Genomic DNA, 17,501 nt, shown 5'->3' on the forward strand with positions numbered 1-17,501 from the left:
CCTGCTTCTCTAATTCACAGGATTATGTGAGAGCAACATGAGATGACATAAATGAAAATGCTTTGTAATCTGAAAATGACTCTAGAAAAAAAACTTACCTTTATTCCTATTGTTGTTGGGATACCATGTAATGGTCCTTTTGACGTATGTAGCAAGAGAGCTAATATCTACCAGCATATGTTCTTTCTGTCTTTTTTATAGTAGTAGAAGCCCTGATTTATATAAGTAGAATACATTTCCCAGATGTCTTTACAAATAGATGTGACCAGGTGACTAAATTCTGTGTGAGAACAGATCAAATGTGACTTCTGGGTGTGTCCTTCCCATCCCTCTGACTGCAATGTGAATGTGGCTCTGTACCATCTTGGACCAGACGGACTAGGACATTACCTTAAGGAAAGTGGAAGAAGATAAAAGGGACTGGGGCTTTCTACCACTGTGGATCTTCAGAACCAGCCCTGAACTTATCATGATTGAATGGTTTCTTGAGAGAACTTATTTTCTAAATGTATTTTAGCCTCTATTATTTTGGGTCTCTGTTGTAGAGCCTAACATCCTATACCCTAATTAACACAACATGGATGTGCCAAAGTTTGTGATTACTATGATTTTCAGCCCTTTACTCTAAGAGCTGGGCCACTGCTTAGCCCAGTTGGTCAAAGCACAGCATGAGATGAGGAGTACCATCTTTGCCTGGGCCGGATAATTCCACCCTGTTGTCAACCACCTCTCACTAACTTTTCTGGAATGTAAATGAGAGTGTGGATACGTCTGGACAAATATATTCCCACTACAGTAGGTAAGAAGATTTCAGTGAATAGTACAAATAGTGGAACTACACGAAAGACATAACTAAGAAATGGTATATGGCCCTACAGCATAGCGAAAGTTGATATAAGCTATTTTGTAGGGCATCTGGGCTGGATACATTAAAGTTAAAAATGCTTATGCCCTATACAATACAGCAATTTCACTTTTCAGTGTCTACACTAGAGACAGACTTTTCAGTATCTATACTAGAGACAGAGTCTGACAAGGTAGTGTGCAAAAGGAGGCATTTGCATGGATGGTCAGGCAACATTGTTGTAGCACAATGACTGTCTCTAGGACACAAATGCATACTTTAAAATTTTGTGCAGCTATTTTTTTTAGTGAGGTGGATCCATTTGTACTGACCTAGTACATGTACAAGACATACACACATAAGACATATTGTTCAGTGGAAAAAGAAAGTTGTAGAATGGCATATAAAATGTAATATCATATATACTTCCATAAAACATATACACATTTGCATTAGATACTTCTAAAGCTTCATATTTATAAATACCTTAAAAAGAAAAAAAGGGCCAAACACAGTGGCTCATGCCTATAATCCCAGCACTTTAGGAAGCCGAGGCAGAAGAATCACTTGAGGCTAGGAGTTTGAGACCAGTGTGGGCAAAACAGTGAGACCCCATCTCTACAAAAATATAAGAAAGATAAGCCAGGAACAGTGGTGCCTGCCTGTAGTCCCAGCTACTTAAGAGGGTGAGGTAGAAGGATTGCTTGAACCCAGGAGTTTGAGGATACAATGAGCTAAGATTACGCTGCTGTACTCCAGCCTAGGTGGCAGAGACAGAGTGAGACTCCATCTCTAAAAAAAAAAAAAAAAAAGAAAGAAAGAAAGAAAAAGAAAAAAAGAAAGGAAGAAAAAATGGCCACAACATTCAATTCTGACTCCAACCTGGTAACAATAACACAATGACTCCCTCTGGGATGAAGACCATGATTATGGGAAGCTATAGTTATCTGCAATGACTAAATATTTTACAGTAGTAATTAATTTTTTTATTACTTGGTAATTAAAAATAAAAAATATTTTAGAAAAGCAGACACCAGTACCTGTATCTATTTATCTTATTGAAGATTGTACAGATTTTAAAATATGTGGCTGTTCTCTAATTAGAATAGGTAAGGAAAGAAAGGGGAATTTTTAAAAGTAAAAAACATGGAAATTTGGAAATTTCCCTCAGCTAGTAACCAAAGCCTAATTGTTAATTAAAAATAGTTTTTTACATGCTTTTCTCTAACTATTAGACCAAAAATGACCATTTTAATATTTTTTCTAAACATACTAGAATGTGTGCCTTGGGCTCCACTGAGTTCACATGGCATGACCTTGGCTTCCTGTTCACAGTGCTTTGACACAAAGAGAGAAAAGAGAAGTCTGGTCATATGGTGAAAAGCAAATGATGTCTGATGTTTGAGAATTCCAAAGAAAAATCCATCTGCTAATCACCCAAATAGTCCAAAACTGATTAATGGGTTGCATAATTACAAAGCCTACTCCAACCACTTAACTTTGATTCTCTTTTGTCCAAAGTCAACAATTTTCATATGTAAATAAAATAGAAGCCATGAGTCTCTCAGCCTCAAATGTTCTCTTCCTCTCTTTGTTATCACCAGCTCCTCTCATTCATTTGTATTTCCAAAAATGTAGCTCACTTTCCTCTGGTAATCATCCTGGTGGTGATTTTAGATAGCATACAGATGAACATTTGTCATCTTTACAATTATATATACATATATATACACAGACACACACAATTTTATATATCATTGATACATATGTCATATGTGTGATAGATAACACATCAAACAAGTAATTTCATGGATAGCATTGATTAGGGCAATAGTAAAGTAAGAATTTAAACAAAGGCATGAGTCAATATTACGTGGATATGGCAAACATAATGAAGTCTCATTTGAATGGGTTATATGTGGGAGAAACTGACCATTAGCAACAACAACCTGTTTTGCTGGGCTGTAAAAACTCAGTGTCTGAACAACCTTTTTCACGTCCATCTTCTCTGTACTTTGGGGTAAACCATCTCACTTCCCTTTGCATGGCTAGAGCTGTGCATAGAACCTGGTGCATAGAAGGTTCTTGACATGACATCACTTACGGACTCTGTGACGTTCACTTGGCTTGACTGTGTGAATTGTAGGACCACTTTCTTCATGAACAAACAGCACCTGGAAAGGTTATGGTGGCGTGGACCAGCTCTCTCTCCAGGTTGAGTGTTTCTCATCCTTGACTGCACACTAGAAACACTGGGAGCTTGGCTGACTCCCTCATCTCCTTCACATTACTGCAAATCTCACTGACCACAGTATTTCCTATTGCAATCTGTCCCCAAGCCCCACCCATGCCATTCCTGTTTCCTCTGACTCTTTTCTGCAGTACTTATAACATTGTCCTCTAACATATATAAACAATTTGCTTACTTATCTTTATTGTCAATGATTGTCTCACTCCTCAAGAAGGTAAGCCTCTTGAGCACAGGGATCTTTGCCTGCTTTCTTTCCTAAATATCTCCAGGGTCTAGAAGGGTGCCAATTACTTGGTGGCAGCTCCATAAATATCCGTAACATGAATAACAACTGGAGCCAGAAAGGGCATAGTGTATTGTTTGCTAAATCTAACCTTCTCATTGAACTGATGAGGAAACTGCAGCCCCAAGAGGAGAAGAAATAAATGCTTCCAGGGGCTCAGAGCAATGCAGTGGCTGAACTGGGACTAGACCCCAAGCCCCTGACTCCCAGGACAATACCTGTCCACTCTAATAAGCAGTTTTACTGTTTAGAAGCAGGTACACAAACAGTTCCAAACAACAAAACTTGAAGAGCAGCTTTATTTCTACCTGGGGTTTTCAAAAATCCATTCTTTGCTTTCAGAGGCATTACTAGCATTAGACCTTCATGAATCCAATTAAAAATTTGGGAATACCAGTGTGCTGTCTGCATAATCATTCAGAGCCTACAGACCACAGAGAGAGATTGGTTTTTACCAGCCTTTTTTTTTTTGGAGCTATTTTTGTTTTGGTTTGGTTTTCTGTTTTGTCTTCCTTAATCTGGGCTGAAATAAAGAAGCTGTGAGATCTAGGCTTTGAATTTTGTAAATGAGCCTGCCGCTCATTGCACTTTTCAGCAAGATAAGGCCCGAATGGCATTTGCAGAAATGCCTCCCTATCTCTCGAGCAATCCTGCTTCTCTGTGGGCCCCTTGGTAACAGCTTGGCAAATCTGCAAAAGGAATGTGACTATATAGTTTGTGTGTGGACCCCGGAGTTATTATGGCTTCCAAATTGCCTAGCAGGTCATTAATCATAGGCCAAGATAGGCCATCGCAGCGGCCTGGAGTGAAAGCGCCCAGCGTAATGCCAGCGAAATCATGTTTAACATGCAGCTCTTGCCGGCACAGATATGGAAAGGGGAGAGGGAAGGGAAAAAAATCATTCCCCTTTTAGGAAAGAAAACTTCTACTTATCTTTGATTTGCATTCAGTCCTCCCTCAATAGTCCTTAAGCCTGTTATTTAATTCATTTTGGTGCCAGGGTTCATCACAAAGCAAAAACCCTAAGCGAGACCTATGCAGTCTGTGACCTCCAAAACCCCTGTCTTTTCTTGTCAGTTCTATGTCATTTGTGCAGTTGAACTCCACCAATTTGAAATGCTGACCTCTTCCATAGACAACCTTATTCTCCTCCAGTGAAAGAAATGCCCCGGGGCCGACAAACCACTCAAGCAGGAGATGGCAAGAAAAGAGAAAAGTGGTTGACTCGTAAATCAATTTCCACAGCCCACCCAAAATCCACACACACATTGAATTTGTATACATTTTTTAAAAGTCTGCTGAATGGATTTATAAAGAAGAGAGTTCTGAGAACAAAATTAAAAAAAAAAAAATTATGAACTGGGGCTGCAAAGAATGGAAGTGAAAACCTTGCTCCTAGTGGGTTGGAACAGCACCCAGGGCCCGCTTCTTTTTATACACCTGGACTCCTTGAGGTTGTGTGGAAGAAAAGTTAAAAATAAAATGCAGAAATAAAGTTCCATGTCACTGGCAAAGGCAACAAAAGAGAAGAGGATGCTGGGACTACCAGAAAAACAGGACTGAAGTTACAGAGCGTAAGAGTTGCGAGGCACAAAGCTTGGGCTGCATATACGATCTATCTGCATCATACTGTGTGTGCACATGTGCTCATGTCCCCAGTGCTCGGCCTGGGTCCTCCATGTCCCAAAATGTAGAACTTGATAACACCCTGAGACCTGTGGTTGTATATAGCTGATGCTTTTTTCATGTTATGTCTATCAACTCTCTTAAATTTTAGACATTTTCCCATCAAAACCAATCACCAATTATACAATGTTATCTAATTGAAATTTATATTTATTGAGCATCTACTATGGTTCTGCACTATGCATTGGGGCCATAAACCACAATCATTTTCCCTAAAACTCAATAATCTAGCATGAAAACAAAATATAAAGACTCCCTCTTACAGAAAAAAAGAAAACATGAGAATAGAAATATGAATTCTCTCTCAATATATGAATCAGTTTTTCTTAGATTTTTCTCTCCATACCCCCATTTTTTTTTTTTTTTTTTTTTTTTTTTTTTTTTTCTGCCAGGAATTTTTAGGCTGACAAAAAAAAAATCCCAAATCAGTTTGCATTTTGCTATAGACTGTTCTTTCTGTTCCCTAGACCTCCTGACACCTAAAAAGAAAAAAAAAAGAATAGATTCCTTCTTGTGTTCTGAGAATTGAGTCTCTCCCATTATGAAGCACACACTAATGAACCCTTTTATTTCAGTTACTTTCAAGATTCATGAAACATTGTTAGACAATTAATGAGGATTTACAAATTGTTATAGTTGAGTGAGATAAAGCATCGTAGAGTTTCCTGGCTCCTTCTCTTAAGAGCTATTGTTCTCAGAGCTACAAAATGCTCATTGTAACTCCTGGTGGTCAATATGAAAAATTTCATCCTTTCTCTTTTTGATACAACAGTGTCTACTTAATAAACGTGATCCTGGCAGTTTTTCTGAATTCTAAACACAATTCAAAGTCCTTTTGTTTTGATCATTTTTTTCAGTATAGGAAAAAGAAAAGAGCAGGCTGTAAACAAATAAATTAGGGAATATTGTGATGAAGACAACTAAATAACAACAGAATACAGCTGTCCCTCAGAATCTGTGGGGGACTGGTTCCAGGACCCCCCACAGATACCAAAATCCACAGATGCTCAGGTCCGTGATATAAAATGACATAGTATTTGCATACTTCTTACATCGTATCATGTACTTTAAGTCATCTCTAGATTAATTATGATACCTAATACAATAGAAATGCTATGTGCATAGTTGTTATACTGTGTTGTATAGGGAATAATGGCTTAGAAAACAGTCTGTACATGTTCGGTACATATGCAATTGTTTTCTGAATATTTTTGATCTGTGGTTGGTTGATTCCATGGTTGCAGACCTATGTATACGGTGGGCTGACTGTGTGTAAAAGTTCCAGAGAAAAAGTGATCAATCTGTGTAAGCTGAGATCAAGAAAGACTTCCTGGAGGAAGTGATGTTTGAGACACCAGACCAACAAATAGGTCATGTGCAAAGATACTAAGAGGAGACAGCACAGAATGTGTGCAGAGAGTATAAGCAGTTTAGTATTGCTGGGGTATAAACATCAACAAGGAAGCCTGGAGATCTGGGTGGGCTAAAGACAGAATATGGGCCATCAAAACCCTTATCAATCATTCATAAAACACAAGTTCTGTAAGAGTAGCTGCCACGTTTGCCTCATTCAGCTTCGTGTTGACGCTGCCTAGCACAGCACTGGCACATAGTCGGAGCTCCATAAATATCTGTGCAGTCAATAAAGTACCTGCTATCATGGGCAATGGGAAAGCATAGAGTCTTTTAAACAAGAGTGATACATGATCACGCTTTAGAAAGACCACTTTGGTGGTATTTGTGGGGTCCTTGTATTATTTTTAAAATACTCAAGTGGCCACAGTGTGGAGGGTGGATTGGAGCAACAAGAACAAGAAGACCACCTAAGAGGCAAAAGTCCTGGAAGAAATGATCAGGTCCTGAACAAAGGCAAAAGCAAGGGAGTTGAGAAGACAGGGGCTGAATTTAAGACATAAATACAAGATATTGAAAAAGCCTAGAACAGAAACACTTATGTTTAAATTAAATACATTAGTCATATTTTCAAATAATGTGTTCGGAATATTTCCTTCGACCTCTAGACACCTTTACAGGCAAAATATCTCTAAATGTAAAGCTTAATGGATCTAATCATTTAATTTCAGAAAAAAGTTCAATAAGTAATTTTAATATGTCCCCTGTTTTTCTATACTTTTAAAGCATCCTATAGACTCTTTTGGATTTATCGAAGCTCACTGGAGACTGGGTGAAGAGGATGTCAGAGCTGACTCTTGGGTTTCTAGTTGAAAATCGTGTGGGGGGGTAATATCGTAAATTAAGATTTGGAAAACAAGTGGGGCATGTTTTTGTCTTTGTATTTTTTCAGAACCTACTAAACACTTAATGAGAGTTGGAATAAGGCTGTTAAAGACTCTAAAATGAAAAAAAAAATTGGAAAGGACTGGAAATGTAGTCCAAACATCGATGCCAGTGCTATCGGCTTGCATACAGATCCCAGTAATGAAAGGAACTACTTAGAAAAGATTCCACCTTGTCTTGATGGTTTGAAATCTTGCAATCTTAAAATCTGAGAAAATAACCTTTTGAAAGAATATACCCAGTATTCTCTCCATGTTATCTAAACTAGGATTTCCCACTTATTAGCAGTATGATCTTAGGCAAGTCATTTAATGTCTGTAGACCTCTGTTTCCATCATCTGTAGTGCAAGGGGTTGAAGATCTAAAAGGCACTTCTACCTTTAAATATTCAGTGTCTCCATAAATGGAATTAATGGCACTGCATTGAGAAATCGGACCCTACTTTTCAACTTAAAAGTCTAGACTAATAATGAGGAATACAAGAATTGGGAACAGATGCCAGCTCATAGGTAGGACACATGAACCTGTACATCTTTGGGTAAAATCTACTGTGGAAGGAACCTTGGGTCTCTTTGAGACCCAATATCCATCTTCCCTTCTCTCTTACTAACAGAATCCCACTTGTGTTTGAAGCAATGACATTCCTGGTTTAAAGTATCAATCTCAGCCTTATTTTAGAAGACAGCAGCTTTCAGCTGGCAAACCATTTTTTTTTCTTTGTCCTGCCCTTTCATGTCTAGAAAGCAAGCATGATTTGGAGATAGAGCAGTGATCCTGGGACTGCAAGGCAACAAGCCAAATGCTAAGAATGGCTGAGTGGAAAACTAGTCAGCACCTGTGATCCGGAAAGCATTGTGAGGCATCATACCAACCTGAGTGAATTCCTACATCCAGACTTCTTGCTCAGAGGAGAAAGAAGGAAAGAGGAAGGAAGGAAGGAAGGAAGGAAGGAAGGAAGGAAGGAAGGAAGGAAGGAAGGAAGGAAGGAAGGAAGGAAGGGAGGGAGGGAGGGAGAGTACATAGGGAGGAAGGGGAAAAGGGAGGGAAAGAGGGAGGAAGGAAGAGAGGGAGAGAGAGAAGGAATGAGGGAAGGAGGGAAAGCAAGGAAGAAGAAAGAGAAAAAAGAAAAGAGAGAAAGAAAGAAGGAAAGAAGGAAGGAAGGAAGGAAGGAAGGAAGGAAGGAAGGAAAGAAAGAAAGAAAGAAAGAAAGAAAGAAAGAAAGAAAGAAAGAAAGAAAGAAAGAAGAAAAAGAAAGAAAGAAGGAAGGAAAGAAAGAAAGAAAGAAAGAAAGAAAGAAAGAAAAAGAAAGAAAGAAAAAAAGAAAGAAGGAAAGAGAGAGACAAAGAAAAAGAAATTCAGTCCATTATTTGGTTTCACCATCATAGTTTGGGCTTTCTGCACCATCTACTTATTTCTGATAAAATTGATGACTGATCCTCCTTGTATAGTGATGAATAAGCCCATTTCCCTGCAACATGTACTATGCTTGGAAGCTACAGATATAATCAATGACTGCTTCCAGTAATAAAAGCTTGGCTATAAAGACTAATAAACTAATTGAATGTCTTCCAGGGCAGGGGCCACATTTTATTCATTTCTGTAGCCCTATTGCCCAGCATATACATGATGTACTTTAGGACCATGATTCCTATGGGTTAAATGAGTGATGAAAAGAAGGAAACTGTCATTTTCCATCCAAGAGTTATTTTATCTTTATGACAGCAAACATTTACATCCAATGATTCATCATTAAGTCCATTGGATTCATTCTCCTCCCTCCCCAGCTCCACTAAACCAGTCTATGGGAGCATCACACAGAAACCATAAGAAGTTACTGATGAATTTCACCACTGTGGCTGACATGCTATTAGGAAGAAGGTAATACCCAGATGCCTGGGATAGACTAACTACCCTTGTGATACCATCCATGGCAGGAAATGATGAAACTCGCCCCAAAAGGTGTAATAATGAGGCAAGGCTGAGGAGAGGAGCACCAGGGAGACCCAGATAGAGCCTGGGTGATGGGGCAGGATGGCAGAAAGTGGGGAAGGCACCTCTTCTGCCCCGTATGCTCTATTACACAAATCTACCTATAGGGTAGAGTTCAATTAATGCTCAGATTTGAATTGAAATTATGTTTAAACACAAATAGTTTACATATTATTAACCCCCTAGCTGGGAAACAGTTTTCACAATGAAAGCATCAGTAACCATTGGCAACATAACTGAAGGAGAGAGGACATGTGGCCAGTGCACAATGGAAGGAATTCCTGGTCTCTCTACCAACACCCATTTCCAACCACAGGTCAAAGGACAGTTTTAAAGTTGACCTGGTTGTCACCATCATCCTCACTCTAGAACAAGGGTTGGCAAAGTGCAAGCCTGTTGTAAGTAAAATTTCATTGGAGCACACTCTCTTTCACTTACGTATTGTTTCTGGCTGCTCTTGCACTACAATTGCAGAATCGAGTCGTTGCTCACAAAAAAGCTGAAAAATAGTCATTGTGTTACCCTTTTCAGAAATATTAATAATTTGCACACTCTTGATCTAAAAGATAGTTGTCTTTTGTTTGTTTGTTTGTTTGTTTGTTTGTCACTTTGTTTTGTTTTTGGCTGCCCAGCATCTGGGTACCCTTCCCTTGGGTATTCTTAAGCATTTTGGTAGAAAGCAGAGCCTATGTTCTAGTATAAAAGCAAGTGAGGCCAGATACTCACTTTCCTGGCCTCCCCTGCATCTGTATCTCAACCAATCTGAACTGTCACCTCACATGTGGACCTGATGGCTAGCAGCATAAAGAAGCAGGGGCAGTGGAGAATCTGTTTGGGTCCCAATGGCAGCTGGGATGAACAGGTTCCAGGCAGTGGCACCTTCAGCATCAGCAGGACATCCAATGTCTCATCCTGGAGATGGTGTCAGTATAAACGGTGGTACCCAGAGATGAGATGCAGTCGTGGTTGCAGCCTCATCCAGCTATTGCGAGGGGTGGCTTTAGCTATAGTTTTGACTGCTCTCAGCCTCACCTTTTCTAGCCCATTTTCTGATCCTAGAATGAGCCTTTTCAGTAATTCTTTGAACTACCAAAAGCTCCTTCTGTGAGTCTCTTTTTAAATTAAATTGATGAAAGTTTATATTGCTTGCAACTGAGAGTTCTGACTGATAAAGCCATCCTTTTTTTCCATGTCTACATCAGTTAGCAGTTTACAAATCACCTTAATATAACCTTTTTGCTCCTGCGACACCCCTGCAAAGTGTGTTTTTATGCCCACTTACCAGGTGGAGAGACTGAGGCTAAGTGAGGTTAAACAATCTCTTTGAGTCAAAACTGGACTCTCTTTTGATAAAATAGAGAACCTCTTTTTACTACGTCAAGCAGGCAAACATCCTTTTACAACACCATGCTCACTGGTTTTTATAAATTAAACAAATCGCACCTCTCTTTAAAGCCAGCAGACAATGGGCGCTCTGTTAATGCTTACCAGCATCTTGTCATTTTTTGCCTCCTTTATTCCCGTCCAGGTGGCTTTATTTTTGTATTTGAAAATGTCATTGACACGTCATTAGCAATGCACTGTTACCTGACAGTAGGAAGAAGTGTCCCCAGGCCATATGGCTGAGTTTAATCTACATGGTCACGGTGTAATCCCGTTGAAATGGCTTCCCTTTGCAATCAAAACCGAATTTCACACTTTACCAAGATGGGGGCAGCTCTTGTCTTCCAGGGAGTAATATAGATCTCCCCAGGCAGCCAACGCCAATGGAAATGGCTTTCTTCTCTGGCCAGCAGCAGGTGGGGGGCAGGGCTGGGAGGTCAGCACAAATGGGAAGAGGCTGGAAAAGAGAAGCAAGACCACTTTGGGAATCAGAGTCCAAAGTAATCTTCCACATTCGCCTCCAACAGATTACCACTGGGGACATACAACTCCTGTAACTTGGAAGAAGTAAATTCAGAATATAAGTCACCTTTATGGAATTGGAGGTTTTATCTTATCTACAGCTGTCATTTCTGAAGTTATCTATCTGCTTTACCTACAGAAAGGCTAAAATTAAACACTATTGTCCAGAAACTGGTCTTATATCAGAGCCACCTAAATCATCAGAATCTATAGGAATATGTACTTTAAACAAACCTTCACTCATTTAATATAATGCAGCAGATCTTAGTCCAGTGCATGACAACCACTGGTGTAAATAAATAAGAAAAAACAAAAAAACTCGACTCTCACTAGTGATGTAAGATAAGCAGAATGAAAGAATGAGATATAACTTTTTAAAAAATTTACCAATTGGTAAAATTGTTTGTTTAAAATACAATACTACTCAGTGAGGCTGTGAGGAAGTTGATACTCATATTACTTCTGGGGAAATCATAACTGATGGAACCTTTCTGAAGGCAATTAAGAGATAAGAATCCAAAAGCCTTCAAAAAAAGCACATTTCCTTTGACAAAGCAATTTTCCTTCTGTAGATCTGTCCCGAGGACATAATCATGGATATGTGTAATTGTTTGGTTATAAAATTTTTCCTCATAGGATTTATTTACAAATTGCAACAAATAAAAAATAAAAAGAGAGAATCCTCTCTGTGTAAAAATACGCAGATTGGTTTTTGTCTATTTAATCAACATTTAAAATTATGTTGTAGAAGACTAAGGATTCAGATACATGTAACTACTAGATTTTTGAATCTCTGTCTTATGGGGTAACAAACTGTAAGAGCAGGGACTGTGCTGATCTTTTTCACTGCTATATCCTGAAGGCCTACAACAGGGCCTGGGAAAACATTTGTTGAATTAATACCTACACCAATGTTCATATTGTATAGAAAAGTCAAGGATCTGATGCTATTTTATAAAAAAGTGTAGATAATTAGAAGTCGATTGGTTTCCTCTGGTTGACAGAATTGTAGGTAAAAGCTATTGTCTTCTTTTTACTTATGTATAATATACCACAGATATATTTCCATGTTAGTAAACATAAACCTACATCACCATTTTAAACTCTGCACAATAGTATGCCATTATATGAGCTTACAAATATTTATTTGAACCATTATTTAACATTAAAGTTTTAGGTTGTTTCAGATTTTTCAACATAATTTTTTTTTAAGGGCTACAACAAACACCCCGGGCTTATGTGTATTTTGAACTTGTCTGATTTTTTTTTCCTTAGAAAAAAAGGCTCCAGAGTTAGAATTAGCATGTCTATTTTCATCTGTAGACGATCTCTGGCAAAAAATTTAGCTGTTCATTGGAATGTATACTCTATTTAGATGACACAAAATAACCCCCTCCCCCAATTGGAATGTCCCAGTGAAGTAGGGACAATCCTGAGAATGGGGAGATGGCTATAAAGGAGGCCTCTTCTTGGGTACTCCTCCAAAAAAAAATTACGTAGACAAAGAACATGCCCTGTGGACATGGTCTGAACGCTACAGCTGGACTGGCCCAGCCTGGTCTTCCTGCCAGGGCTGAGACATTTGGTCATTCTATTTTTTCATGTATTTTCAAGGGAAAAGATTTCATCATTAGTTTACATAAACCACCACTGGCTACATCACCATGATTATAAAAATGCTCCAGTTTTCATTTTAACAGTCCTATGTTACGTGCTCGTGTGGACATGTGTGGGTTGCTCATAAGACCGGCTTATGTTTCAAATGTTACTGAATTCTGAACATATTCAATGTAATATTTTCATAAAATATCTACAAAGTAGACCTTGTGTTTATACCCCTCCTTTATTTTTGGCCAGCAGTCCATGAAGCAATGACTATATGTCAAGGACAGAATCTGTCTTCTGGAAGATGAAGAAGGTTGCTCAGAGAAAGACAAAAAACAGCAAACATGGGAGAGCCATAGAAGGACATGCTTAGGATCATCTCTGCTCTCCAGGTACCAAAACATCACATAGGCATCAGTGAAAAAATAGTGACAGAGAAGCTGATGGACTTTGGCCGAATTATTAAACAATCCTGGAATTATAAATAGTAGCTTTTCTTGTTTTTGTCTCTATTTTTTTAATTGGTGCTTTCAAGCACCAAATTGGAAGAGCTAATCAGTGGATAGAATCAGAGAGAGGTGGCGATAGCAGTATTAGAGGTTTGGGAAGTGAAACAAATTTGAATGATCTCACCAGTGTCCTGTGCGATGGGAATGACGGCAGTCCCTTGAATTTCTATGAATGGTTTTCTGAACATTTTCCTTCTAAGGCCTGAGGAAGTGACCAAAGTTCTGAATCATCCAGAAAGCTGAGAGGATAAGGCTCCTGGGAGGGAATCATAGCAACCAATTCTAACTTCCAGTGCTTGGGAGGAATCCTAGCAAAGCAGTCACTTCATTTGTGGCTCCATTTTTCTCTTTCACAAAATGGGCTGACAATCTCCTACCTGCTTCACCAGGGAGGAGTAACAGCCAAATCATTATGCTCCTATTAGAAGATGATGGCTCACTTCTTGGAGGCTCTGAAACTCTTCCACACCACTAGACAGTCTCCCTAAGACCTGAGAACATGGTCTCTGCCTCACCTCATATCATCCTGGTGTGTGAAGACCAAAGAACAACAGCATACACAATTCCCTAACAACTTCAGCTACAATACCAGCATTTTTGTTTTAGAGATGTAACCACATACAAGGCACATATTTCCTGATACACACAAATAAAAGACTAATGCCTATTTCATTTTCAACTGAATTTTCTTGAGTATCTACTATGTGCCAGATACCATGGTAGGCATTTTTGCATATTTTATCTTATTCTACCATCATCATTTCCCAGCAAGTAGTTATTATTATCTTCACTTATGCAGATGAGGAAAGAAACGAAGGTTCAATTGCCTAGCTAACTGATGGTACATCAAGCAGCCCAACCAAAATCAAATATCTTCCAGAACAAAATAATGTTCAAAGAAAACCAGAAAGACCTTTCTAAGGAATCCTTTCCTTCTTCCTTTCCTTACTTTCTCCCTTCCTTCTGTAAGTTTGTGAGTGTCAAGCCTGTGCCAGATACTGTTCTTAAAATGAAGAATTTTCTTCCTAACATAAGGAAGATGGCAAAGGACGGGCTCAGTGATTGGTAATGCTTTCAAAAGCAAGCAAGCATAGAATTGGTCTCTGGATCTTACTGGACAAACTAAGGGCTTGCATTGTGGTGGAAAGGGCATGAAATTTGGAGTCAGGCAAATCTGACTTCCAATCCTCTCTGCCACTACCTAGCTAGGTGAGCACGGAAGGAAGGGCCATATATCCTCTCCAAGACTCTCAGTTTCTTCACCCGTAAGGTCAATATAATATAATTATACAGCACCTTAAAGGATTGTTCTGATCATTAACAAAATAAGGTGCTTTACACTTGAAAAATGCTCAATAAACAAGAAATAGTGGTGTAGCCATGTGTATATATTTTAATGATTTCCATGTAGGCAAAGGTCCTGCCAAACTGCCTCTGTCTGGGAGGTCTATCCGTCTGCCCATCTGCAGGACTATCTTGTTTGACCTCTCCCAGGCATCCAACGCTAAGTCTTAGGAAGCAGGGGTTGGGGGCATCTCTGTGCATGAGGACGTTGCAGAAATGGCACTGAGGCAGACTCCATCTCCTTTGGCTTGCAAATCCCTGCTCCTTTGGCTGGCAGGCACTTCACGGGGTGGAGGGCCAATTCGCCATGGCGGTTTGTATCTGCAGCAGGCCTGACAGGCTGGGAGAGGAAGGCGTTAATGTTTTCTGACAGGCGACCCCTAATTGTGGGAGCTTTTCTTCTCGGCCTTTCTGTGAAATTCTGACTTAGGCGAGCAGCATAACCAAGTGGTCAGGCATTGAGCCTGGCTTGCACTACACTCAGCTGGGGAGGGGGGTGCTGGAGGTGGGGGGCGCGCTGGCCCCGCATTATTCATGAAGACTTTCAGCTGTTTTTGTCTTTTAACTAACCTTTGAGTTTGATCAGAAGGCTGGCCGGCCTCCCTTTCGCCAAAGGCCCTGCTGGCACCTGGACAATGGAGACAGACTGTTTTTCCTAGTAAAGAGATAGCCGGGGAGCCCACGGGCTGTGTACTGGGGGGAGGGCTGGGGGAAGGACATGCCAGCTTTACTTCTGTCTCCTCTTTGGGAGAGGGGTGGTTATTGATAGAATTTCCAACTCCTTAACACAAGCAGCCGCCCTCTCTGACTGCTGCCTCTCCGGCTCAACAACTTCATCCAGACAAACGCACACAGTGGGCTGGTTTTCTGACTTTCTAATGCCACATTCTCTGTCCCCAGCAATATCGTTCTTCCCTTTCTCCCACCTGCCCTCCCTCCTTGCAAAGGGCCCTTTGGCTGGAGTAGGGCACTAAGCTAAAAGTGTTTTGTTTTTTGTTCTTTCTTAATTAATGACGGTGAAAAGGAAAGAGCAAATGAGTGAAGAAAGGAGAGGGGAAGAAAGAAGAAAAGGAAGAAAGAGAAGTAAGGGAGGAGAGAGGAAAGTGGCTCGGACGGCAGACTGAGAAAGACTCAAAGAAAGGCAGGCAGAAGTGGTTTGGTTCAGAGAGGACGTGGAGGGCGGGACCCAGCCCGGGTCCAGTCGGGAGAAGGCGGTGCGGGGCAGCGCCCCAGCTCAGCGGAGCTGCGTCCCGGGCGGCGGGGCAGCGGGCAGCCGGGAAGGGAGGCGCTCTCTAAGTGCTCTCGCTTTTGGCAGGTGCGGAGCTTTTGTCCCCTGCATCCACTTCCTGCTTCGACAGCCCGGACCCAAGGCCCAGTCCTCTCCAGCGTACTTTGCAGAAAGTGACTCCCTTCAAGGAGCGTGGGTTGGCGGCTTTCCCCCATCTCATCCCCAAAATAGCCCTGGTAGCCAGCGCATCAAAAGCAGCTTTGTGAGCGGCCGCCCGCTGGCTGCCTGGAGGGGGGCGCACGCGGGACATTCTGGGAGCGCGTCCCACTCCTCTCTCCAGCCTCTCTCTGTGCGCTCTCTTATTTGTTCTCCTCGCCACATCTCTGCGCTCCTGCACTCTCTCTTTCCCCCTCTTGTTTTGCTCTGCTTGTTTCTTCATCTCTCCCCCCTGTCTTCCTCCTCCTCCCCACCTCCGCAATCTAGCCTCGATTTTCTCTTCCTCTTCTCTCGTCTCCCACCTTCCTTCCCTTCTCTCTTCCAATCTCTCTCCTTTTTCTTTTCCTCTCTCCTGTCTCCCTTCCTCCATCTCTCTCTCATCTCCTACCTGTTCTTTTCTTTCACACCTTTATGCTCCAGGCCTGTCCCCACGCCTCCTCTCCTCCCCCCGCCATCCCCGCCCCCGCGTCAGGTAGCTGGGCTAGCATTGCGAGTCCCCGGCGCGCGCAGCTGACAGCGGACGCATGCCTGCAGCCAATCACCGCCCGGATGCGCTGCAGCTTGAATAAATCATTAAGCCTGACACCCGCTCAGGGCCTGCGCTCCGAGCTGCAACTTGCTTCCTGCCATTAACCTACACACCCTCTTTTGTAACAACCTAATCTTGCATACAGAGGAAGCAGGAGTATAACTTCGACCTGCGCTAGAGCCAAGCCGTTGGCTTTCACAGGGGGGAGGGGGGGGAAGAACTTTAGTGTTATGGAACCCACTTCTGTGTGTCCTTACCTTTGACTCCGGATAGCCTGGAGTTTCTGGGGAAGTCCGAAAAGGATCATTTCTTGGCTCAAGAGTGAAGAAAGGGAGAAAGAAGTTCAGAGACTTTTCAGAAATAAGTAAAGGATTGCCGAGATTTAGTACACCAGCGAAGCATACTTAGTGTTTGTAAAAGAGGTTGCAATAAGCCATGCTTCCTGGAGAGCTCCTATCTCTAAGGTACAAATTAAGACAATTAAGTTCTAGAAATGTTGATTAAATTTAATCATTTGTCCCTCCTCTTTTAAATGAGTGCATAAATGGTCAAGTGAATGAACCTGTGAAAGAAAGTGTACTAGCTTCCCAACAGCAAGAACACCTTTGTTTATCTTAATGGCAAGTCCTCAGCACCATCCCTCTACCTGGTTCATAAAGATCATGAGAGGCAAATATCTCTTGCACTGATATAATCATTGGTAGCTCTAAAGCCCTTTCGTTTTCTATTCATCTGGTGATGCAAAGGGAGGTGTTGTTACCTGCATTTTCCAGAAGAGAAAACTGTAATTGACTTTTTTTTTTTGGGGGGGGGA

This window comes from Microcebus murinus, chromosome 10 (genome assembly GCF_040939455.1).
Source record: "Microcebus murinus isolate Inina chromosome 10, M.murinus_Inina_mat1.0, whole genome shotgun sequence".
NCBI lineage: Eukaryota > Metazoa > Chordata > Mammalia > Primates > Cheirogaleidae > Microcebus > Microcebus murinus.